We start from the raw sequence: 25795 nt of genomic DNA on the forward strand, positions 1-25795 counted from the left end.
ACTTACTTTCTCAGGCATTACTGCAGACCACTGCCTAGGACAAATTTTATTGGGATATTTCTATTCTTTTGGGTACTTAACAGTTCACTGTAATAACGTGAACACGATAAGTGTCATATCACTTATCACGCATTTTAATTTCTTGTCCAATTAAGATGTTACAGGAAGCTTTCACATTCAAAAATTTTAATTGCATAAGACATATTGGTTATAAAAACTTAAAGGTAGCATTGATTTTGTTGAATGTTACGAGCTGTTCAGGAGACATTTGGAGCGCTTGATAATTAAGTGATGATGGCCAACTCCAGTGAATGTACAAAAAGTTCTAGTTCTTTTTATAGTGATTGGTCCCTGAAGATATTCTGGGAGAACAGTTTGGCCACAGAAATAACCTAAAATAGAAATAGGCATTGTCATTAATAATAAGACTCTTAAAAAATTTACAAAAATTAGATGTGTGAAGGTCAGGTAACACTTAGGAATCTGGAAGAACTGTGACCATTAACTGATAGGTAGCAAAAAGGAAGAAATGGAATTGGCTAAAAGTTTAGTTTGGACATGTTGAACTTGAAGTCTCAGAAATGTTACCTCTCAGCACTTGAAAATGAAGCTTCAAAACCAAGAGTTAATGAGATGCAAAATTCAAAGTAACTTACATTGCTGTTATAGTTGAAGATGTCAGCCAATAAACAAGAAATCAGTTCCAGAGATAAAGCATGTAGTTGGGATCAAAGAATTGCAATGCAGGCTACACAGATTTAAATAGAATCCCAAAGAGTGTTGAGATTTCAGGAGGTTGACCTAGGATTTTCATGGGAAAAAAAAAAAAAAAAGGAAGATTGGGTAAATTGTTTTAAAAAGAAGAGTTCATTGGTGCTAGTAAGTAAGGCTAGATTTGCACCTCATTGGTTGGTCAGGTGAAGTGGTCACTAGACCAAAGTTCACTTTTATTAGTCTTTTCAAAAGGGACATTCTCTGGATCTTCTGCTTGCTGACTTCTTGAATGTTGACAGTTTGGCCCAGTTCAAGGTTTCAGGAAACAGGCTGTGAAAGACAGTTCCTCTGAAATGGCTGCTCTGGCTCCATTTTAAAATGGTTCCACTTAAGTCATTTTAAGAAAGAGAGAGGATTGAGGTAGATATCCAAAGAGAAATGTTGCAGATTTATAAGAGTCCTTAATATGGATTCAAAAAATTTAACCCTGGAAAAATTATCAACTGGGGAAAAGCTATTTAGTTTTTAAATTCTCACTTTGATTGTTAATGTCATTTACATACCCCTCCTTCCAGGTTCTGCATTTTAAATTCTGCTTTCAGTGTAAGTTGTGAAAATATCTTTTATAAGGTCCTTGACTTCTCAGAATCTTAGAATCCTTGTTAGTAATATATCAACCTTAAAGAGTTGAGAAGATTAAATAATAACACATGGTCTTATAAATGATAGCACCATGTAAGCCTACTGTAGATAATCAATACAAGCTAGTTTACCCCCAAAATAAATTATCTTAAGGAATAATAACACATGGTCTTATAAATGATAGCACCATGTAAGCCTATTGTAGATAATCAATACAAGCTAGTTTGCCCCCCAAACTAGATTGTCTTAAGGATGAATAAAATTTGTGCATAGCTTACATTGTACAATGCAAGGAGTGAAAAGGTCTGTGAAAAATATTTTATGATTTTAATCCTAAAATAATTAAATTCTAAATGTAAACATGTTTAAATATTTCAACCTATGTTCTGTAAGAATAAACCAGGAATAGATTAGAACAAAATAGCCTATAGGGGTCAGTATAAACTTAGAATTAGAAGAGACTCTATTCTGATTAAAGAAATGCTTTTGTCATTGAAGACAGATTTTGACTTTTTTTTAAATTAAAAACCAAGGAATAATAAAGGTATAAAGGCTCTCCTAAATTGTTACCTTAATATTAAAATAGCCTGTGAACAATTTTCTTTCTACACAGATTTTTTCCCCCAAAAGTAAGCCAGTAATTCCCATGACAACCAGATATGTCTACACCAGTGGAGTAGATGAATACAAAGGTATAATATTTATTTCAGGCAGAACATACACAAATTTAGAGAAAAAAAGCAAATATTCATCATGCAAATAATGAAGTGGGTAGAGAGATCAAATATTTCTAGTGTTTAGTATACCATTTTACAATTATGTAGAGTGACTACTTGAAGAGATGCTAATGGCATTTCTAAAACATTTTGCATCTCGGGGCAATTAGCTAAAATATGTTAAGGATTTATTGACCTCTCATAAGAGTTGATAAAATATAATATCATACGTTGAAGAACTATTAAAATCAAGCATTCATTCACCAAAATATGTTATTATGCTGTAGAAAGGAGAAACCATTTCTATTTAGGCATTTATCAGATTTTTGAATTCTTATTAAATATGTTAAGGCAATGTCTAACACTTTCCAACAGAAATATATGCCACATTTATAATTTAAAATTTTCTAGTAGCCACATTAAAAAGAAAAAGAGGCAGATAAAATTAATTTTAACAATACTTTAACAAACATTTAATTTAACCCAATATCATTCCAACATAACATTAATGTAAAAATTAATGAGATGCTTTACATTATTTTTCATGTTAAATTTTCTAAATCTGGTTTATATTATACATTTACAGCACATCTCAATTCAGACTAGCCACATTACAAGAGCTTGAGAGCCCCCAAATTGGACAATGCATATCTAAATGTTGAAGGAGAAGGGGCACCTGTGTGGCTCAGTCGGTTAAGCATCCAACTTCGGCTCAGGTCATGGTCTCATGGTCCATGAATTTGAGCCCCACATTGGGCTCTGTGCTGTTAGCTCAGAGCCTGGAGCCTGCTTCAGATTCTGGGTCTCCCTCTCTCTCTACCCCTCCCCTGCCTGTGCTCTGTCTCTCTCTCTCAATCTCTCAAAAATAAATAAACATTAAAAAAATTAAAGTAGTTTTTAAAATAAATAAATAAATAAATAAATAAATAAATAAATAAATGAATGAATGAATGAATGAATAAATGTTAAGGGAGAAAACTGAAGCAATTATCCAGATGACCCAGTACAAGCAAAACTAACACACACACTTTTCTTTGTGTAAATTATTTAGATATTTCATGATAAAGTGGTTTTAAGCCTGTGCATTTACTTCAGGCATTAAATTGGTTTCATCTAATTTATTTTGTATAAAAATTAAATCTGAGAGAATTGTAAGAAAGATAAATGTTAAGGTCTTATAATTATATAGGCTATCATATTATTTTTTAAAATTTAATTTATTTTTTAAGTAGACTCCACAGCATGGAGCCCAACATGGAACTTGAACTCATGGCCCTGAGATAGAGACCCAAGCTGAGATCAAGAGTCAGACATTTAACTGACTGAGCCATCCATACTGCTATTTTATATTTTTAAACTTAGCCAGATATGATTTTCAAGTATTCCAAATAGCCCATAATTCCATTTTAGCCAATTTATCCTGATGTTTTAATTCACTTGAGCTTCTATGGCTTTAGCTTTCTCCCCTCTAGAATTAGTTGTAACAACAGGGTGCTCCCTGGAGGCTTTTGACATTTTAAGCAGCCTGAACTCTAGTGACCCCAGACAGGCTTGTGGACTCTCACCCAGTTGTCTACACCTCATTTTACTTCCTGTTGTCGGCCAATGAAAGACAAAACTGCAAGCTGCACAATAAAATGTGTTTCATTTATTTGGTATCTTAGGGATTGCAACTGGGAGACAGAGTTCAGCAAAATTGAAAGTGTAATCTGGAGAGACAAAGGAGGTTAGAGTTTTTAAAGAGGAAAGAGGGAATTTACATAAATTGCTTTGAATGAAATGTAATTGTTTCTAGTATTGCTACAGTTATACTACCATTAGTTACAGTTACTACTATATATGATTGCTTCCTAGGGTTAATGTTAGGCCGAAAGTCTTTTTATGTTCATTCTAACATGCAGCAGATTTCTTGACTTTTAGTTGAGTTCAGCAACAATTCAGAGTATTTGAGACAGGAGACATGCATAAGCCCCATTTCCTCAGTGTCCTCCTGGTTCCATTTTAAACAACCCTCTTAGCAATGCTTACTCCATTTTATTCTCTCTGTTATCACTGTATTCTCCATTACCTCATATAGTACTCCTGCAAATTCTAACGTAAAGTGAATCTTTTTATTCTTTCTGCGGAGTGATTAAGAACTTTGGGTAATTTTCCTCCTCAGTTCTCACTCTGCTGAAGATTTGCTTTAATTTAATTTAATTTAATTTAATTTAATAATTTAATTTAATTTAATTCTAAAAAAAATTAGAACAAAAGCGTGGACATACTTCCATACTTTTCCTATCAAGTTTTACTCAACCCAGTAATACCTGGTAGGATCTTAATTTTTTCATAAAACATCCTAATATTTCCTAGTATTAAAGTATTTGTATCTGGAACCCATTCTACATTATGTGCAAAAATCCTAGGTTTAGCTGCTTGGTAGCATCCAGCTATGTCATTTATTGCATTATTTTCCCCAACTTTTAATCAGAGTCTTGATATAGCTTGTCCTGGCTTCCACTAATTCGACCATATTGCTAATAAATCTGTCCTATTTCAGAAACAATCTTATCTTCCTTAAAGATTTAGTGTCAGAGGAAGCTACCTGCATGAACTATCGTCCATTGACATCTCCATTGACAACGGAATTTCTTGCCTCAGTTGGCCCAATTTACTTATATTGTATAGCAGAGTCCAGTCTTTCTGGGAATCATCCAGTTTTTTAAATCCTCTCAAGGGCTGTAGGGTTGAGAATAGAGCTCTCTCCACTTAGTTTCTATGCGATGGAAAAAGACCTTTCTAGCACCATTAATATAAATGCCATGCACATTTCCCCTTCCCAGCAATACTCATCTAGCAGTTTAGATGCTATAGAAGGGCACTCTTTAGTTAAATTTCGTGGTATGCTTTGATTCAGGCATGGTTAGACAGCACCACACTTCAGCAATCCCAAATGTTAGTCTTTAGTAAGACTAACATGTATGTGGGAATTATGCTTTAAAAAGTAGCTCTCACATACAAATAGAGTCCAAAAGATGGACTTTTCCCATTAGATCTCTATACAGAAATAACCTTTGATTAAATAGAAGTACAGAGAAGTATTTAGAAACATGCTAGAATCTGGAGTAAGGATGCCTGTGCTTAACTGCTACGTCCGCCTCAAATTAGCTGTGTAATCTTAAGTAAGTTTCGTTTTTTTGTGCTTCCGATTCCTCAACTTTAAGATGGGAAAGTAACAGTACCTTCTTCCTAATTTTGCAATGAGGATTAAATGAAAACAGGTGAATACACAGAATAGTGTTAGGCCCATGGTTAAATGCTCGGTAAATATTAGCTACTACTTCTAGATAACAGGGATTTTTCTTCTCTTTTGTCTTTGTTTTCTTTAATACCTCTCCATAGTTTCTTGGGACACCTAGTGGTTCAGTCAGTTAAGGATCCCATTCTTGGTTTTGGCTCAGGTTTCATGAGTTCAAGCCCAATCTCAGGCTCTGTACTGTCAGCACAGAACCCACTTGGGATTCTCTCTCTATCTCTCTCTCTCTCTGTCCCTCCCCCACTTGTGCTTTCTCTGTCTCTCTCAAAATAAATCAATAAACTTAAAAAAACACTTCCCTATAGTTTCTTAATCTTTGAAACCCAGTGTCTAGCTCTCAAATGTTTCCATCTAATTTTCTCCTCAATAAAACAGAATAGTGTAAAGGCTTCCAGCCCCAGTAACTAAATAACTATAAGAAAAAAACAGACCCTTTTAATAATTCCTGTTAACTGTTAACCATAGAAATAAAACTTCCAGTTATTTTGTCAGCCAAAGATGGGTTTATTCAGGAATAGCAGAGAATTACAATCCAGGACAAGCAAGATACAGCAAAACCATAGGCAAGTATGGAAAACAAAGGAGAGAAATGCTCTTTTATAGAGGAAAGGCGGGAGTTGGGAGGCACTGTTATAAACTAAAAGTCTATTAGAGTGAACTGGGAGTTTGAGCATAATGGCTTCTCATGGGCTGGGCTGGGCTGCTGCCAGAGGTAGAAGAATGTTCCTTCTTCTGTCTGGCACAGTCACGTAGTATGGACTTGTAAGGTCCTTCTCTTCCTGTTGGGTGTGTTATTGAGAACTGGTGCTGGGTGTAAGAGCTCCCCCTGCTGGCCTCCCAACTTCATTCTAAATGAGATGGGGCTTTTTAAATTATTAATTTTCACATAATTTATTAAAGTACAACTCCTATGCATTGTTTTCTTAAGAGAATATTTGTTTCTTTTTCAAATCTTACCAAATACCCATCTCAAGAGGAGGTAAGAATGGAGGTATTTAGAACGTATCCTGGAGGCAGAGCAGTTCTAGGATTGGTTGATATAAGCTTTTAAGCATGGTAATTTTGAGAGAAAGGAAGGGAAATTCTCTGCACCCTCCTCATGCCCCATCAAACATCTCTTTTCCATATGGAGGAAAGCATTTCCCAGAAGCCCTCCCCACCTGCCATTAGACTCTTCTTCAGCCTCAAGATCAGAATTGTGTTATATGTCTTTGCTTAAAACAATTTTTGGGAAAGGGAATGGAGATACCATGATAAATTTACTCATCAGTGTTTTCACATGGAATCCTGAAGAGCATAGCCTTGGATCAAACATGAGCAAAATTAAAGTTCTGTTACCATGTTACCTCAAGTCTAAAAGCTGCTTCTTTCAGAGAGAACCCAAGTAGATAGAATCATGAATGAAAGAGGAGAGATCACAACCAACACCACAGAACTACAAACAATTATCAGAGAGTACTATGAGAAATTATATTCCAACAAACTGGACAACCTGGAGGAAATGGACAAATTTAGACACCCATATACTACCAAAGCTCAAATGGGAAGAAACAGATAATTTGGATACAGCCATAATCAGTGAAGAAATTGAATCAGTTATCAAAAATCTCCCAACAAATAAGAGTCCTGGGCCAAATTGCTTACCAGGAGAATTCTACCAGACATTTAAAGCAGAGTTAATACCTATCCTTCAAAAAATAGAAACAGAAGGAAAGCTTCCAGACTCATTCTGTAAAGCCAGTATTATCCTGATTTCCCAAACCACTTAGAGACCCCACTAAAAAGAATTATAGGCCAATACCCTGATGAACATGGATGTGAAATTCTCAACAAGTTACTAGCAAATCAAATTCAACAATAAATTAAAAGAATCATTCACCATGATCAAGTGAGATTCATTCTTGGGCTGCAGGTCTGGTTCAATATTTGCAAATCAATCAATGTGATATATCACATTAATAGAAGAAAGGATAAGAACCACATGATCCTGTCAATAGATGCAGAAAAAGCATTTGACAAAATACAGCATCATTTCTTAATAAAAACCCTCCAGAAAGTTGAGATAGAAGGAACATACCTTAACATCATAAAAACCATATATGAAAAGCCACAGCTAATATCATCCTAAATGGGAAAAACTGAGAGCTTTCCCCTTGAGATCAGGAACACGACAGGGATGTCCACTCTCACCACTGTTGTTTAACATAGTGTTGGAAGCCCTAGCCTTAGGAATCAGACAACATAATGAAATAAAAGGCATCCAAATTGACAAAGAAGTCAACCTTTCGCTTTTTACAGATGACATGATACTCTACATAAAAAACCCAAAGACTCCACCAAAAAGCTGCTAGAACTGATACATGAATTCAGCAAAGTTGGAGGATACAAAATTAATGTACAGAAATTGGTTGTATTTCTATACACCAATAAAGAAGCAACAGAAAGAGAAATCAAGAAATTGATCCCATTTACAATTGCACCAAGAACCATAAAATACCTAAGAATAAACCTAACCAAAGATATAAAAGGTAAGTATGCTGAAAACTATAGAAGCTTATGAAGGAAATTGAATAAGACACAAAGAAATAGAAAAACACCCCATACTCAATTAATTTTATTAGTTTTTTTTTTTCTTCCTCTAAAATAACAAAAAAAGAACAGGAAGAAATGACAGCCAGGTCCTTGACTGGTCAATGACAGGTCAAATGACAGATAGATATAAGCAAGGTGTCTGAACTAAAATTTAAAACCATGAATACTAGCTGGGGTTGAAAAAAGCATAGATTCCTTTCTGCAGAGATAAAAGAAGTTAAATCTAGTCAGAACAAAATTAAAAATGCTATAACCAAGATGCAGTCTCAAATGGATGCCACAATGGCAAGCCTGGACAAAGCAGAGCAGCGAATCATCTATATAGAAGGCAAAATTATGAAGAATAATGAAGCAGAAAAAAAGAAGGAAACAAAGGCAAAAGATACAAGACTTAGAGAACTTAGTGACTTATTAAGGAGGAATAACATCTGAATAAGAGGAGTCCCAGAAGATGAAGACAGAGAAACATGGGCAGAAGGTTTAGATGAGCTAATTATAGCAGAAAACTTTCCTAATCTGAGGAAGGGCATAGACATCAAAATCCAAGAAGCACAGCCTACTCCCATTAGATTCAACAAAAACTGACCATCCCCATGGTGTATCATAGTCAAATTAACAAAATACACAGACAAGGAAAGAATTATGAAATAAGCAAGGGAAAAAAAGTCCTTAACCAATAAGGGAACACAGATCAGGGTCGCAGCAGACCTATCCACAGAAACTTAGCAGGCCAGAAAGGATTAGCAGCATACATTCAACTTACTGAATAAGACAAATATGCAGCCAAGAATTCTTTATCTGGCAAAACTGTCATTCAAAATAGAAGGAAAGATAAACAGTTTCCCAGAGAAACAAAAACTAAAGGAGTTCACGATCACTAAGCTATCCATGAGTGGAGAAAAGATGATACAAACCAAAAAAGAACAAAAGCAAAAAAGACTAGAAAGGACCAGAGAACATTACCAGAAACACCAACTCTACAGGCAACACAATGGCACTAAAAACATACCTTTCAATACTCTAAATGTCAACGGACTAAACACTCCAACCAAAAGACATAGGGTATTAGAATGGATAAGAAAATGAGACCATATATTTGCTGCTTACAAGAGGCTCATTTTAGACCTAAAGACACCTCAGATGAAAGTAAGGGGAGGTAGAACAATCTATCATGCTAATGGTCATCAAAAGAAAGCTGCAGTAGCCATACTTATATCACACAAAACAGATTTTAAAATAAAAACTGTAACAAGAGATGAAGAAGGGCATTATATCATAATTAAGGGATCTATCTACCAAGAAGATCTAACAATTGCAATACTTATGCACCCAACGTGAACAACCAAATATATAAATCAATTAACCACAAACATAAAGTAAGTCATTCATAACAATACCATAATAGTAGGGGACTTCAACACCCTAGTTACAGCAATGGACAGATAATCTAAGCAGAGAATCAACAAGGAAACAATGGTTTTAATAAAACACTGGACTGGATGGAGTTAACAGATATATTCAGAACATTTCATCCTAAAGCAGCAGAATGAACATTCTTCTCGAGTGCACATGGAACATTCTCCAGGATATATCACACACTGGGACACAAATCAGCCCTCAACAAGTACAAAAAGATCGAGATCATGCCGTGCATATATTCAGACCACAACACTATGAAACTTGAAATGAAGCACAAGAAAAACTTTGGAAAGACAACAAATACTTGGAGACTAAAGAACATCCTACTAAAGAATGAATAGGTTAACCAAGAAGTTAGAGGAAATTAAAAAGTCATGGAAGCCAATGAAAATGACAACAACACAGTCCAAAACCATCTTTTTAAAGACACTTTTCCAAAGAGGACATCCAGATGGCTAACAGACATATGAAAAGATGCTCAACATCACTCATCATCAGGGAAACACGAATAGAAACCACAATGAGATACCACCTCACACTGGTCAGAGTGGCTAAAATTAACAACTCAGACAACAACAGATGTTGGTGAGGATGCAGAGAAAGAGGAACAGTTTTGCACTGCTGGTGGGAATGCAAACTGGTGCAGCCACTCTGGAAAACAGCATGAGGTTCCTCAAATATTAAAAATAGAACTACCCTACAACCCAGCAATTGTACCACTAGGTATTCATCCAAAGGATACAGGAGTGCTGTTTCAAATGGGCTCATGCACCCCAATGTTTATAGCAGCATTATTGACAGTAGCCAAAATATGGAAGGACCCCAAATGTCCATCAACTGATGATTGGATAAAGATGATGTGGTATGTACATACAATGGAATGTTACTCAGGGATCAAAAGCATGAAATCTTGCCATTTGCAACAATATGGATGGGACTAGAGTGTATTATGCTAAGCAAAATAAGGCAGTCAGAAAAAGATACAAAATAGATGGACATAAAGGAAGGGAAGCAAAAATAATATAAAAACGGGGAGAGAGACAAACCATAAGAGACTCTTAAATACAGAGAACAAACTGAGGGTTGCTGGAGGGGTGTTGGGTGGGAGGGTGGGCTAAATGGGCAAGGGGCATTAAGGAGGACACTTTTGGGGATGAGCACTGGGTGTTTTTCTTCTGCTGCCACAGCTTCCTATCTTCATATATGAACTTATTTTCATATAGATAACCTACCTCTGCTTTTCATACCCAAACTAGATCCAAAGAAACATTGTAACCATTGTCTGATATTGGTTTTCACCATTGCAAATAAGGAACTTAGTTTTTCACATCAAAGTGTGCCCTCTCCCAATGTGAAGTGGATTTTTCTGGTTCTTTTGGCAATCTACAGCCAAGGCATCCTCTCTTTGCTTCTTCTTGAATGTACTCCCCAACTCTTCTCTATTAATTTTTGTCAGTCTTTTCTCCAGTTTCACCTAGGATTTAGCTGTTCCCTGATTTTGCTTTGAAAATGGGATTGTATCTTGTTTTTCTTTCTCCTCATTCTATTTGGATGACTTCCAGGAATACAATAAGCAAAATGCCAACTTCTACTTCCATCTTGGAACTGGAAGTCCATTGTTGTGACTTGCATTTTATTTTATGCTTAAGTCACTCCACACTGCTTGGAGTTTACCCAACATGCCAAGAACTTTATCTTTTTGTCTTTTCTCCTACATGTATTTCCACCTGAAATATTCCCAGCACCATTTCTCGTAAATGCTTTTATCTAGCCAATTTATCAGCTAAAACTTAGGTGCAGCTCCTGCAAGAAATCTTCCTGACAGCTTCTTCTTTCCTTGGTTAATCCCTAACATTAGATATGATAATTTATCTACTCTTTATGAGGCCTGAGTAGTTTTGCATGTCTACATTTACCTTACTACTACCTGCATTATTTATTGTTATTCTGTTGCACTTTTATCTCCCAACCACACTAGGCTTCTTGGGAACAGTGACTGCATCTTTGGCAATTTTGTATCCTCAGGCTAGAAAAAACTGTTAGGTCTGTGATAAACAATCAATAAAGCTAATTTAATGAATAAATACACACATTATTTAGAAAGAACACTCAAATTATGTGATCAGTAACATAACATTCCTGAGGATAAAAGAATGCATTCATTTAGAATTTAGTTTTTAGAACATTTATAAATAATTATACGTATTGATATACGTATTGATTGATATACCGTGAGATCATGACCTGAGCCGAAGTCGGACGCCCAACCGACCAAGCCACCCAGGCGCCCCCTGTGGGTATTTTATATTACGTTTGATTAAGTATATTTAGTGCCTAAACAGGATTATCACTATATATGCTAGAGTATATGTTTTCTATCTTTAATTCCTAGAAAAAGATAGAGTTTTCAACAGAGAAATCAGTTAAGGTTTCTACTGTGACATAAAACTGATACCTTTATTAAACTGCTCCAACAGTTTCTTGTTATTTTTAAACAATGCCAGCTCTACTATCCTTCAAGTAACCATAGTTAAATAAACTCCTTAACCTGAAGTTGTTTAAATATCTTTTGTATATGGTGTGGGTTCGTGTTCTGGTACAATTCTGAGAGGGAGAGGAAGACAGTGGCAGATATCTCACTAAATTCCCATAAATGAAACAAATGGGAAATGTTAGAAATGGGATGCAATCATCAAGAATAAACAAAGGTCACCACGTTTATCATGAATTCAAGTAATCATTCAACAGTATACTAGTGTAAACTTAGAAAATTCTCACAGAGGTTTAAAACAAAATTTAAGGGAACTATGAGCACTTTGATAAAACTCTTCAATAGTAAGATGGCTAATAGTTTGGTATCCTTCATGTATATGTATTATCTTGCTTAGCCACGAGGAAATCTAGTGATGATTAAGAGTTCAGTATCTTTGGCAAATTGCTTAAACCATTTAGCCTTAGTTCTCTCATCTGTGAAACTGGGATAATTATAGTATCTACTTTTTTCCAATTTTACTGAGAAATAATTGACATACATCACTGCACAAGTTTAAAGCCTACAGCATGATGGTTTGATTTACATATATTGTGAAATCATTACCATAATAGGTTCAGCTAACACCCATCTTCCCATGTAGGTACAATATAAAGGAAAGAAAGAAGAAAAAGGAAAAAAAAATACTCCTTGTGATGACAGCTCTTAAAATTTACTCTCTTAACAACCTTCCTTTCTATCATACAGAGTGTCAGCTACCAGTCATCATGTTGTACATCACATCCCTTATACTTATTTATCTTATAGCTTAAAGTTTGCACGTTTTGACCAACTTGTTCCAATTTCTTCTCCCCCAACCCTTTGCCTCTGGTAACTGCAAGTCTGATCTCATAGAAACTCATATGAGTTTGGTGTGGTGCTTTTGTTGTTGTTGTTGTTGTTGTTTTTAGATTCTGCATGTAAGTAAGATCATACAGTATTTGTCTTTCTCTGTCTGACTTACGTCTCATAGCATAATGCCTTCCAGGTCTATCCATGTTTTGCAAATAGTAGGATTTTTCTCATTTTTTCATGGCTACAGACCAAGAAATCTGAGGAATATGGATTCAATAGTAGTGTTATTCTTGGTTTCCTTATCAAATATTAGTTGATCATATATGCTTGAGTTTTACTTATTTATTTTTTAAAGTTTATTTGTTTATTTTGAGAGAGAGAGAGAGTGGGGAGGGGCAGAGAGAGAGGGAGAGAAATAATCCCAAGCAGGGTCTGCCCTGTCAGCACAGAGCCCTATGTGGGGCTTGAACCCATGAACTGTGAGATTTAAGACCTGAGCCAAAACCAAGAGTCTGATGTTCAACTGACTGAGTCACCCAGGCACCCCTATGCTTGAGTTTTCTTTATGGATTCTTGGTTGTGTTCCATTGATCTATTTGTCTATTTTTATGCCATTACTATACTGCTTTAATTTCTTTTTTTTTTTTTTTTTTTTAGTGTTTATTTTTGAGACAGAGACAGAGCATGAGTGGGGGAGGGGCAGAGAGAGAGGGAGACACAGAATCTGAAGCAGGCTTGAACTCACAAACTGCGAGATCACGAGTTTAGCGAAGTTGGACGCTAAACCCACTGAGCGACCCGGTTGCCCCAAATTTCTATAGCTTTATAGTATAGCTTGAAATCAGGAAGTGTGATGCCTTCTGCTTTGTCATTCTTTCTCGGGATTTCTTTGGCTATTCAGGATCTTTTGTGGTTCCATATAAATTTTAGAAGTGTTTTTTTCTAATTCTGTCAAAAAAAAAATGCCATCAGAATCTTGATAGCTATTACATTGAGTCTATAGATGGCTTTTGGTAGGATTGACATTTTAACAATATTAATGCTTTCAATCCATGAACACAGGATAGTTTTCCACTTATTTGTGTTTTCTTCATTTTCTTTCATTATGTCTTATGGTTTTCAGAGTAGAGATCTTTCACCCCCTTGGTTAAATTTATTCCCAAGTATTTTATTGTTTTTGATGTTATTGTAATAGGATTGGTTTCTTTACTTCTTTTTCAGAAAATTTGTTGTTAGTATTTAGAAATTCTACTGAATTTTGTATGTTAATTTCATATCTTGCAACATCACTGAATTCACTGATAAGATCTAACAGGTTTTTGGTGTGTCTTCGGGATTTTCCATATATCAAATCATGTCATCTGCAAATAGAGGCAATTTTACTTCTTCCTTTCCAATTCTGATACATTCTATTTCTTTTTCATGCCTGATTACTGTAAGTAGGACTTCTAGTACTGTGTTGAATATGAGTGGTAACTATGTTGAATATGAGTGGTAAGAATGGGCACCCTTGTCTTATTCCTAATCTAGAGGAAAAGTTTTCAACCTTTCACAATTGACTATGATTTTTGGTATGGGTTTGTCATATATGGCCATCATTATGTTGACATATGTTCCCTTTATGCCTAAATTGTTAAGTTTTTTTTTTTTTTATCATGAATGGACATTGAATTTTGTCAAATGCTTTTTTGTATCTATTGTGACACTTATATGATTCTTTTCTTTCATTCTGTCAGTGTGAGGTATCACAATGATTGGTTTGCATATGGTGAACCATCCTGTGTCCCAGGGATGAATCCCACCTGATCATGGTGAATGATCCTGTTAATGTGCGGGCGCATTTGGTTTGTTAGCACTTTTTTTTTTTTAGAATTTTGAATCTATATTCCTCAGATTTCTTGGTCTGTAGTTTTCTAGTTGTATCTTTTTCTGGTTTTGGAATAAATATAATCCTGGCCTCCTAAAATGAGTTGGGAGTGTTCCCTTCTCTTCAGTTTTTTGGGATTTTGAGGATTGGTGCTAATTTCTTATTAAATGGTAAAATTCACCAGTGAAGCCATCTGGTCCTGAACTTTTCTTCTTTAGATTTTTGATTACTAATCCAATCTCTTTACTAGTAATTGGTTTATTCAGATTTTCTATTTCTTCCTGATTCAGTCTTGATAAGTAAATAGCAAGTATTTCTGAGAAATTTTCCATTCTTTTTGATTGTCTAGTTTGTTGGTATATAGTTGTTAATAGTAGCCTCTTAGGATCCTTTATATTTTTGTGTTATTTGTTGTAATATTTCATTTCTCATTTGTAAGTGTATTGATTTGGGTCCTCTTTTTTTTTTTTTTTCTTGGTTAGTCTAGTTAAGGGTTTGTCAATTTTGTTTTTCTTTTCAAAGAACTAACTCTTAGTTTGGCTAATCTTTTCTATTTCTTTTCGGTTCTCTAATTTACTTCTATTCTAATCTTTATTATTTCATTTATTCTGCTAATTTTGGGCTTAGGTTGTTCTTTCTCAAGTTTCTTAAATATAGAGTTAGGTGACTTATTTGGGATACTTTTTGCTTCTTACTGTAGGCATCTTTTTCTATCAACTTCCCTCTTAGCACTACTTTCACTGCATCCCATAAGTTCTGAAATGTTGGTTTTTCATTTTCATTTGCCTCAAGAAACTTTTTTTATCACCATTTTAATTTCTTCTTTGATCCATTGGTTGTTCAGGGGAGTGTTGTTTAATTTCCATATATTCATTAATTTTCCAGTTTTTCTTCTTGCTGTTAATTTCTAGTTTCATGCCATTGTAGTCAGATATGATACTTAATATGATTTCAGTCTTCTTGGATTTGCTAAGACTGGTTCTGTAACTTAATACATGGTCTATCCTAGAAAATATTCCATGTGCTCTTGAAAAAAATATGTATTCTGTTGTTGGGTAGAATGTTTGTATATGTCTGTTAGGTCCATTTGGTCTACAGTGTTCCAATCTTCAGTTTCCTTATTAATTCTGTCTGGATGATCTATCCATAGATGAGAGCAGGGCATTTAAATCCTCAATTATTATTATATTACCATTTATTTCTCCTTTGAATGGTCTGTTAGTTTTGTTTTATATATTTAGGTGCTCCAATATTGGGTACCCACATTTTTATAATTGTTATATCTTCTCAGTGGGTTGACTCCTTTATCATTATATAATGACCTTCTTTGTTTCTTTTTACCATATTTAGTTTAAACTCTATTTTGTCTGATGTAAGTATAGCTAACCCTGTTTTGTTGTTGTTACCACTTGCTTGGAATGAGTTTTTCTATCCCTTAACGTTGAGTGTGTGTGTGTGTGTTTGTGTGTGTGTGTTTAATTGTTTTTTAATGTTTATTTTTGACAGAGAGAGAGAGACAGAGAGACAGAGAGAATGAGTGGGGAAGGGGCAGAGAGAGACAGAGACACAGAATCCAAAGCAGGCTCCAGGCTCCAAGCTGTCATCTCAGAGCCTGACATGGGGCTGGAACTCATGAACTGTGACGTCATGACCTGAGCCAAAATTGGATGCTTAAATGACTGAGCCATGCAGGTGCCTCCAGTCTGTGTGTTTTTAAAGCTAAAATAAGTCTCTTATACATAGCATATTGCCGGATCTTGGGGTTTTTTTTTGTTTAGTTTTGCTTTGTTTCATTTTTGTTGTTGTTGTTTTTGAATTTCCAACTTCATTTAAACTTCATTTAACTTATTTTTTTAAATTTACATCCAAGTTAGTTAGCATATAGTGCAACAATGATTTCAGGAGTACGTTCCTTAATGCCCCTTACCCATTTAGCTCATCCCCCTCCCACGACCTCTCCAGTAACCCTCTGTTTGCTCTCCATATTTAAGAGTCTCTTATGTTTTTGTACCCCTCCCTGTTTTTATATTATTTTTGCTTCCCTTCCCTTGTATTCATCTGTTTTGTATCTTAAAGTCCTCATGAGTGAAGTCACATGATATTTGTCTTTCTCTGGCTGACTAATTTTGCTTAGCATAATACCCTCTAGTTCCATCCACGTAGCTGCAAATGGCAAGATTTCATTCTTTTTCATTGCTGAATAATACTCCATTGTATATATATACCATATCTTCTTTTTCCATTCATCTGTTGATGGACATTTGGGCTCTTTCCATATTTTGGCTATTGTCAATAGCACTGCTATAAACATTGGGGTGCATGTGCCCCTTCGAAACAGCATACCTGTATCCCTTGGATCAATACCTAGTAGTGCAGTTGCTGGGTCATAGGGTAGTTCTATTTTTAATTTTTTGAGGAACCTCCATATTGTTTTCCAGAGTGGCTGCACTAGTTTGCATTCCCACTAGCAGTGCAAAAGAGATCCTCTTTCTCCACATCCTTGCCAACATCCATTGTTGCTGGAGTTGTTAATGTTAGCCATTCTGACAGGTGTGAGGTAGTATCTCATTATGGTTTTGATTTGTATTTCCCTGATGATGAGTGAGTTGAGCATTTTTTCATGTGTCAGTTGGCTATCTGGATGTCTTCTTTGGAGAAGTGTCTAGTCATGTCTTTTGCCCATTTCTTCACTGTATTGTTTGTTTTTTTGGGTGTTGAGTTTGATCAGTTCTTTATAGATTTTGGATTATACCCCTTTATCTGATATGTTGTTTGCAAATATCTTCTCCAATTCCATTGGTTGCCTTTTAGTTTTGCTGATTGTTTCCTTCGCTGTGCAGAAGCTTTTTATTTTGATGAGATCCCAATAGTTCATTCTTGCTTTTGTTTCTCTTGCCTCTGGAGACATGTTGAGTAAGAAGTTGCTGTGGCCAAGGTCAAAGAGGTTTTTGCCTGGTTTCTCTTCAAGGATTTTGATGGCTTCCTGTCTTACACTGAGGTCTTTGATCCACTTTGAGTTTATTTTTGTGTATGGTGTAAGAAAGTGGTTCAGGTTCATTTTTCTGCATGTCACCATCCAGTTTTTCCAGCACCACTTGCTAAAGAGACTGTCTTTATTCCATTGGATATTCTTTCCTGCTTTGTCAAAGATTAGTTGGCCACATGTTTGTGGGTCAATTTGTGGGTTCTCTATTCTGTTCCATTGATCTGAGTGTCTGGTCTTGTGCCAGTACCATACTGTCTTGATGATTACAGCTTTGTAATACAGCTTGAAGTCCATGTTGTTGTTTTTAAATCCACTCAGCCTACTATGTCTTTTGATTGGAGAATTTAACCCATTTACATTAAAGTACTTATTGATAGATAAAGACAATAGTAATTGTTATTTTGTTAATTTTTAAAGATTGTTTTCCAGTTGTTTTTGTAGATTTATTGTTTTTTATTTCCTATCCTATTGTCTTTTTTCATGTTTAGATGTCTTTGGTATCAGTGTGCTATAAGTTCTTTATCATGTTCTTTGCTGTAATTGGTATAGGTTTTTTCCCTCCTGGTTACCAGGAGGCTTACATAAAACATATTAAATTTGTGGCGCTATATGTTAACCTGATAACAACTTAACTTCAAAACCATCCCCAAACTTTACACTTTTGCTTCTTCTCTTCCTCACATTTTAGGCTATTTCTGTTACAATTTACATATTTTTTATACTGTGTAAATAATAACAAGATTGTTGTAGTTATGGTTATTTTTACTCTATTTGTTTATTTTTTTATTTATATTTGAAAGAGTGTGTGCATGTGCATGCATGAAAGCAAGGAGAAGAGAGGAGGAGGAGGAGGAGGAGAGAGAGAGAGAGAGAGAGAGAGAGAGAGAGAGAGAGTGCCCCATGCAGGTTCCATGCTCAGCACTGAGCCTGACACAGGGCCTGATCCCCCCAACCTTGGGATCATGACCTGAGCTGAAATCAAGAGCTGGGCACTCAACCGACTGACCCAGGGGCCCCTACTGTGTATTTTTAAACTAGAGTTGTAAGTATATTTTGTGCCACAACTACCAAATTACAGAATTTAATTTTGACTATATATTTAAGATTACCAGTGAGTTTAAGGTTATTTTTTTTTTAATATTTTTATGATGTTAATTAGCATCTTTTTACTTCCACTTAAAGAACTGCCTTTAGCATTTCTTATAAGGCAGGTCTAGTGGTAATGAACTCCCTCAGCTTTTATTTGTGCTGGAAAGTTTATATCCCTCTTTAATTTCTGAAAGAAAGCTTTGCCAGGTGTAGTATTCTTGCTTGGGTTTATTTCTTTCAATATTTTGAATATGTCATCCTATTCTCTACTAGCCTGAAATGTTTCTGTTGAGAAATATCCACATATAGTATAATGGGATTTCCCTTATATGAAAATTCTCTCTTGTTGTTTTTAAAATTCTTTGTCTTTGACTTTTGACAATTTAATTATAATGTGTCTCAATGTGACTGTATTTGGGTTCTACTAATTTGGAGTCCTTTGGGCCTCATGGATCTGGATGTTTATTTCTGTTCCCATGTTTGGGAGTTTTTAGTCATTATTGTTTTAAATATACTTTCTGTGTCTTTCTTTTTCCCTTCTGGAATTCTCATTATGTGAATTGTTTCTTTTCATTATGTCCTACATGTCTCATAGATCTTCTTCACACGTTTTCTTAATTTTTAGGTTTTTTTGTTTGTTTCTCTGATGGGGTAATTTCTATTGTTCTATCTTCAGGTCACTGACTCTTTCTTCTGCATGGTAGAGTCTGCTTTTGAAACTTTCTACTGAATTTTTCAGTTCAATTATTGTATTTCTCAAGTCTAAGATTTCTGCTTTTTGGTTTTAATTTTTTTCTGATGGCTTCTGTTGCTTTGTTGAACTTCTTGTTTTCTTCGTGCATTGTTTTCCTAATTTCAGTTAGTTGTGTGTTATGTAGTGCACTAAAACTTCATTAAGAGGATTATTTGGAATTTTTTGTCTGACAGTTCATAGATCTCTATTTCTTTAAGATCAGTTATTAGAACTCAGTTTCCTTTAGTGGTTTACCTGTTTTTTTTGTTTTGTTTTGTTTTTCTTTTTTGTTTGGTTTTGTTTTGTTTTTTTTGTTTGTTTGTTTTTGGTGCTCCTTGATTCTTTACATTGCTATCTGTGCATTTCTAGATTTTATAGGTTTGTTTTGGCAGAGACAGATCTTCACAAGTTAGCTCAGTTTGGGTTTCTGGGAGTGTTGCCTGGTAATGTTCCTGGGAGGTAAGACCTGCTATTATGGTCTATTTAGGGGTGAGGTAACTATTTGAGCTCTGAGGTCAGGGATGTGACCAGTGTGCCACTGGCTGAGAACAGTTGGATAGGTTGGCTTGGTTCTCAAGTGAGGCTGCAGAATGGCCTCTACAGTTGCCTGGATTCTCTGGTCAGGCTTTCTAGATGGTTGGGACTGAGTTTTATATTCAGTAGTAGACAGCCCTTGCAGAGGGCAAGCAAGTAGCTGCCCTTGCAGAGCAGCAGGATCGGTCCCAGGGCCTGTACAGCTCTTTGCTTGGGGACTCAAATCAAGAAAGATTGCTCACTGTAGTTCTCTGGTCAGATGAGGCCACTGGTTTTGCTCTGTGGATGGGGAAAGTCACAGGTTATGCTCTCTGTTCAAGTGTTACTGTCAGCAGAGCTATTGAATAAGATACACGGCTTCCCGAGTGTTCTGATTGGGTTCCTTGGTCAGGTAGGTTAAAGGGTGTATTCAGTAATGAATGGGACTATGAATTATTTTCCCTGCTTAGGTGCAGTTGAGAAAGAGCTTTAAAGCTGGTAAAGTTCTTTAGTGTCTTAACTCATGCTGACCCATGCCCCAAGTTCCCTGGCCGAACAGGCCCACTGTCTTTGCTCTGAAAACTATTGGCTCTATGTTTCTCTCGGCTCAAGCACTGGTGGGCCACACAGCTCCTAGGTGTTCTCACCAGCCCTTCTGGTCAGATGTGGCCAGAAGCCACAGTGGATGGGGCTATGCTCCAGCTCCCTTATCTGGGCAGGAAGGAGAGGGGCCACTTCAGGAAAATGTCAATTTTCTGAACAGGCTGTCTTTTTGGGAAAGGCTGGGAGCTGACCTCAGTCTTGGATATGAATTAACTGTCCTATCTGTGTGTAGCACAAAGACCTCTGTGCTCAGTATTGTGTTTGTTTTGGGGGCAATCAGCTCTACCCACCCATCTCTCTGCTCACTCTTCCATACATCTTTCAGGTGTTCCCCCAGCCCTTCTGGTGAGATATGGCCAAGAGACTCTCTCCATACCTCTCCAGAGCAGAGGGTGTGTCACTCAAGTTTTTGCCTGTGTATGGGCAAACCAAACTCTAGTGCCAGCAAAACTTATTTGAGGATCCAAATCAGGCACATACACACCTCACTGAGTCCCCTGATCAGAGTGTACCCCTGACTTGGTTCTGAAGAACTCCTGGTTGGGATTAGTACTTGGGCACTACAGTATGAACTCAGGCTGCCAAGATCCTTGCACTGGTTGTTACAGGCCTATCTATCCTTCTCTGTCACAATCAGAGTCCCAGGGATTGAGCCCTGCAGATTCCCCTGCAATCCTCCTGGGGCGAGATCAGAGTAGAGGCTCCCACAAAGCAATCCACAACACTTGGGGAAAGCTGGTTGTCTCCTAGGTTCTCTTTTCCCACTGGAAGAACTGGAGGCTCACAAGAGATGTCTTCATGTGGTGCTGCACTGACCTGGGGTAGAGGTAATGTGGCCAACATGTAGCTACTTCTCTTACCCTTGTAATGCAGTCTGTCTTGGTCTCTGTGGTGCAAGAGTGCTTGAGCCTTACCTCCGTGTTCTAGGATTCCCTTAGTAGGGTCTTGTTTTTGAATATTAGTTGTTCTTGTGAGGAGAATGACCTATGGCACCACCTTAGTGATGTCACTCCAGTATCTACTTTATAGGGCTCTCAGGATGATTAAATGACATAATACATTTAAAATGTATAGTTGCACACAGTAAATGCTCAAAAGGTACTTTGTTATTTTTCTATTGCTGCTGTAGCAAATTAGCACAAACCCAGTGGCCTAAAGCAACACAAGTTTATTAGCTTACAATTTTGTGGGTCAGAAGTCCAAAATAGGTCTTTTGGGGCTAAAATCAAGGTGTTGGCGGGACTGTATTCTTTCTGGAAGTTCTGGAGAGAATCTATTTCTTTGCCTTTTCTAACTTTATAAGCTACTCACATTCTTTGGCTTATACAGCTGCTTATCACTTTGGCCTCTGCTTGTGTTGTCATTTCTCTTTCAGACTCTTCTGCCTCCCTCTTTATCTTATAAGGAGCCTTGTGATTACATTGAGCCCACTTGGATAATCCAGGCTTATTTCTCCATCTCCATGTCTTTATCTTTAATTATACCTTCAAAGTCCCTTTTGCCTTATGAGGTCACATATTCAGATTCTAGAAATTAGGATGTGTTGTTCTTCAGAGTGGCCATTATTCAGCTTAGCACAGTGCTCTGATTTTGGCAATAACTGTAGAGTTTGCAATTTTGTTTAAGGAATTTTTATTTTCTTTAATCTTTTTATAATTTTTGTCTGTGGAAAAAAACTTAATATTTTAAGAAAATTTTGCAACATTATTCAAAAATAAATTATATTTTTGAAAAGTATTTACATGAAAATTTTAATGAATAACAGTTTATTTCCTTAAGCTTACCTCTGAAGAAGCATATTGCTACCACATTTATTTATTTATTTACTTACTCAATTACTTATTTTAAAAAGTTGTTTTTTAATGTTTAATTCACTTTTTTGAAAGACAGAGAGAGAGAGAGAGAGAGAGAGACAGAGAGCAAGTGGGGGAGGGGCAGAGAGAGAGGGGACACAGATTCTGACCCAGGCTCCAGGCTCTGAGCTGTCAGCACAGAGCCGGATGCAGGGCCTGAACTGGTGAACCGTGAGATCATGACCTGAGTTGAAGTCAGACACTTAGCCAACTGAGCCACCCAGGCGCCCCTTAATTATTTATTTTTAATTCTTTTTAAGTTTACTTATTTATTTTGAGATAGACAGAGTGCTTGCAAGTGCATGTAGGGAAGGGGCAGAGAAGGAGAGAGAGAGTCCCAAGCAGGCTCCATGCTGTCAGGGCAGAGTAGGACACCAGGCTCAATCTCATGAACTATGAGATGATGACCTGAGCCAAAATCAAGAGTTCGACACTTAAGCGACTGAGCCACCAAGGTGCCCCACTGCTACCACATTTAAATAATGTGTGGTCTTCATCATGCCTCAAACACTACACTCAAAATTCAGCTGCATGAAACCTAAGTAATTTATTGTATATGCAAAATGAAAATATGCCTTTTACATAGTAGGTATTTTAAGATAATTATGATTTTAATTAATAAATTGTAGAGGTGCTGTGAAACTAATTTGATGTTTCCCTTTGGTTCTCTTTCCATGAATCATTCCTACTTGAATGCCCCACTACAGTGCAAATTCCATAAGGCCATAGATTATTTTATATGCTTTGATGGTACGGGGTATCCTTTTGCACATAGTAAACAGTAAATATTCTTAAATGAATGATTTTTAAGAGTGAATTTCATATCAGGAGAAATAAGTGAAGGAGTTACATAAGGTCCCTTTTTACCGTTTTTGATCCTGAAAGTTTTTCTTTAGGAGACTCAAAATTTCTGAATAGTTTTCAAAATTACATTCTTGGAAACAATTTAAGATATTAAAATCTGGAAATCATATTTATTTTCCCCACACTAATTACTATTTTCTACAAAAAAACACAAATAATCATATTGACAGTGGTCAAGGAATAGCAATTACTAAATTTTATAACATTAACAAATCTAGAGAAAAGCAATCTATGATACTATCTATTGAGAAATCTCTTAGGATTTCCTTCCTACTTCATATCCCCTACCCACAAGTTCCAGTAAATAGAACGGTTTTAATGCAAAACAAGATTAAGTTGAACTCTAGCTCAGAAAGCAAAACTTTGTTTTTGATTTTGATCTTCCTCTGTGATAGAAATAAATGTGGTACATTATGATAAAATATCTTAACTAAACTTCCCACGTCTAATGAATGGGACCTGAAAACATTTGATCTCTTTTATAGATGAGTAGGTAGAATAAGTCACTGGAAACAAAACTTGAATCTATGACTTACATTAGAATTTAATTTAGAAAGCCAGAAATACAAGTTGTTACAAACTGTAGCATTTAGAAAGCCAGAAATACGACATGCTATGAATTCTAGCTAAGACATACCTTGCCACCTTGAAGAATTTAAAAACTTTTCCTCTTAGTTTTTAGAAATATCAAGCTAATTTAAAGGTTCGCAGCATTCAATTCATCCTCTATTCCAGATGGTATCAGACCTGATGTAGAAAATTGGAATTAAAGAGATGTGGAGAAGGAAGCAAGTCTTGCAGAAAGTATGATTGCTTTTAACAACAAAATCCATGAGATGCTTTCAGTCACTGAGGAAAGAAGCAGGAAAATAAATTGAACTGAAAGGATGAAGCTTGATTGTGAATATTATGTAAGTGAATAAAAAATAAAATACCTCACCTGTAACGTGATTGCAAATAATTCCCTCATTACAGGCACATCTCTTTGTCATTTGTTATTCCTAAAACTGCCAGAGGATTTTTAATTTGGCATTTACTTACAAGTAAAAATAAGATTTTTCCAGTGCAATTACTCCCTTTTCCAAAAATGCCTACAGCCAACGTTAGCTGCAAATGGATTGATTTTTGATTCTTTAAGAACTCTTCAGTGCTTCTTCAATAATACCCTCTTGTGGAGGCCCTAGTAGTGGAACAATGTCATAAATCCTAGTGACTTTCACAGCTTGACCTTCCTTTTGTATTTAAAGCCAGAATGTAGGTTTCATAAAAAGCAGGCATTGAAAGGCTTGAGAGATTTGTGTAAGCGTTATTTATGCGAACCAATAAATATGGTTGCTTTTATATAAATAAAACCAAAGTTTTGTCTGAGAAAGTAGAGCAGCTGACTCTTCTAAAAATAGGTTATTGATTCTGTATATATTTGTTTAAATTAGTATTTCAGTTCCAAATAAGCATTTGATTCTATATAGATGTTTAAATTTTATCTTGAAACTACACACTAAAGCACTTGGGACTCAGGTCAGAATGTTTAAGATTAAGAATCCTGACTTATTTTATAAGGTTATTGATTATATCCTGGGGTAGAGGAGAAATATGTGAAGTACAAAATAGCTTTACAGTTTAAAAGAGATTGTGTATATTGTCTCTGCAGTAGTAAGGTTTAGTCCTGCCCAAGGCAAGGTAATGGAGTACTCTAGAATAGATGCACTTTAAAAATCTTACAGTTTTGACATAAATCATGGTTTTAAATTACTACCAGATTCGTTTTCTTCTTAATACTCTATCTAGGCAGTATTTGAATTATTAGAGGCATTTTTTTTTGTCCAGGGATGACAGATTTTTTTGTAATACATATTTACTTTAAAAAACATGAGTATCAATTTAAGAGATCTGACACTTTTGCATGAATTCCATTTCAAAAGTAAAAGTCAACAAGAATATTTTAGTTGACTACTTACCCATTTTCCAAGTTAGTCCGTTGATTTCATATTCAATTTGAAGGCACAGAAATTTATTCCAGGATAGGAAAAGTAATCACCTAGTTGCTACATGACTCTTAACATCATCATCATAACCATCGTTAATAATAATAAATACTAATCCAATACTTGTACTGTATGCAAGCTGTTATTATAAGTATTTACATGTATTAATTTATTTCGTCCTTATCACAACTCCATAAGGAAAATATTATTTAGTATTCTATTTTACAGATGAGAAATCTGAATCCTGGAGAAATCATGTGACTTGCCTATGTTATGCCCAGAATTCGTGATCCCCAAATACCGCCAGGGAGCCGAGTCCGATATAAAAGCAAAAAAGCCTTTATTCGAGCTAGCTCCAGCTCAATCCCCTACCTGTACCAACACAGTGGTGAGATGCCAGGGAGAGAGAGCGAGTTTCAAAAGCACAAAGGTTTTATTGGGGTCTAGGGGCAGTTGGTGAGGTAATGGCTGTGGCCTCAGCCGATTGGCTGGGGAAGTGTCGTGGCCTTGGCCGATTGGCTGGGGAAGGGTTGGAGTCCTGTTACTCAAGGGGAGGAGGCGTGGTCGGCTGGCGTAGGTCCGCCCCTTCAGCCTAC

The 25795-nt window shown here is 36.0% G+C and overlaps 1 long non-coding RNA gene across 1 annotated transcript; it reads right to left on the bottom strand.

Moving 5' to 3' along the window:
* On the bottom strand, nt 1–24244 carry LOC122220349. Its single transcript, XR_006202810.1, has 4 exons — nt 24155–24244; nt 23852–24063; nt 657–801; nt 1–392 (listed from the first exon to the last, which is right to left on the bottom strand). It is a non-coding gene; the product is annotated as an uncharacterized LOC122220349 (long non-coding RNA).
* Between the last annotated feature and the right edge of the window lie 1551 nt (nt 24245–25795).

The sequence above is a fragment of the Panthera leo genome, chromosome B2 (assembly GCF_018350215.1).
Source record: "Panthera leo isolate Ple1 chromosome B2, P.leo_Ple1_pat1.1, whole genome shotgun sequence".
Lineage (NCBI taxonomy): Eukaryota > Metazoa > Chordata > Mammalia > Carnivora > Felidae > Panthera > Panthera leo.